Source organism: Arachis ipaensis, chromosome B2 (assembly GCF_059453495.1).
Source record: "Arachis ipaensis isolate K30076 ecotype BB chromosome B2, ASM5945349v1, whole genome shotgun sequence".
NCBI classification, from domain to species: Eukaryota; Viridiplantae; Streptophyta; class Magnoliopsida; order Fabales; family Fabaceae; genus Arachis; species Arachis ipaensis.
In genome coordinates this window covers 5,656,721-5,658,177 of record NC_142437.1, presented here as the reverse complement: position 1 = coordinate 5,658,177, position 1,457 = coordinate 5,656,721, and the positions used below count along the sequence as shown (strand labels likewise).

The 1,457-nt window shown below is 31.2% G+C and overlaps 1 long non-coding RNA gene across 1 annotated transcript; it reads right to left on the bottom strand.

Moving 5' to 3' along the window:
• Positions 1-206: 206 nt before the first annotated feature.
• Positions 207-1,190, bottom strand: LOC148572896 (uncharacterized). Its single transcript, XR_015904747.1, has 2 exons — positions 668-1,190; positions 207-495 (listed from the first exon to the last, which is right to left on the bottom strand). It is a non-coding gene; the product is annotated as an uncharacterized LOC148572896 (long non-coding RNA).
• Positions 1,191-1,457: the final 267 nt, after the last annotated feature.

Genomic DNA, 1,457 nt, shown 5'->3' with positions numbered 1-1,457 from the left:
GAAAAGTAGAAAACCCTAATAAAGAAAGATAAAAAAGAATAGGTAAAGAGAGAGAGAAAAGGTAAAATGAAAATTACTCTTTTTTCTTTTCTTTGTTTTTTTTTTTTTTTTAAATGAAAAAGAGGAGAGAATGTTTAACTGAGATTTAAAGGCGACCAGATCTGAGAAAAAACATGGCAGAAACAGACAGATCCGATGCTAGAAAATTAAAAATTGAAATTAAAAAACTTTTAAAAAAAAAAAAATAAATAGTTGTGGGCAAGATCTATAGATCATAGAGCTAATGATGATGAACAAGAAAATAATTTTTTTTTTTTAAAAAGTATTACAAACCTGACACAACAAAGAACACCATCATCACAACATGATCAGAGAGAGGAAAGGAAAGAAGCTGCTAAGAAAAAAAAGGGAGTAATGATGGTAACCTTTTGAGCCTCCAAGTGAAGTGAAGAACAAAATTAGTCAAAATTCATCATCATTACACCAATCTGCAAACTACTAACATACCCACGTCTTTAATTCATCCAAAAACAAAAACCCATCATTCAGATCTACCTATTCTTAAGAAAAAAACAAAACTTTTTCATAGTACAACTAGTAAATTAATTTTTAAAAATTAGAAAAAAAAATAAAGCTAAGAAGAGAGAGAGAGAGAGAGGAACCAAACCTATGAAGTAGTAGTCCATGACTTCCATGAGCAGAATTTCTCTATAAAAAAAATAAATATATTAAATAATAATTGGAAGCATACAATTGGGGGGAATGAAGCCTGGTCCGACAACACTAGACATTAATCCTTGACCACACCAAAAAATATATATATATAAAAAAATAATATATATATCTTCATCAATAATAATCAATTATCTCTATATATTTTGATACCACCATAATCTTATAGAGATTTGGATATTATGGATGATCAAGATGATATGATGAAAGGGTCCTCGAGCCAGACAACATTCCCCTCAAAAGACAAAGCTTCCTCATAGCATCTATATTTATATTCCCAAAATGCCCTTCTATGTGTTCATCTAATATTCATCTATGTATATATTTTCACTCTCTCTTTTATTTTTACTCTTGTTTTTTTTTCTCTCTCCCCCACGAGTCTCGGCTATGTTCAAGGGGGGTAAGAGAGAAAGAGAGAGAAGGAAGAAGAGGATGATGAGTGGGTGAATGAGAATGAAGAAGGGGGATGCAGAGAGAGAAGTGAAGGTTATTATATAAATAAAAGAAATTAAAAGAAGCTAAGGGAACTGGGGAAAGGCAAAGTTAGAAAAGATACAAGAGGATTGGTGCATGGGTAGACCCTATCTTCCTTTTTTTCTTATTTTCCATTAATAGCCATCACTCCATGCACTCAACTTTTCACAATCTCTCACTTAATCAGGTATCAATGTATCGTGTCTCAACTAACAATGTTATATATGTGAATCGGTAATAATATACATATT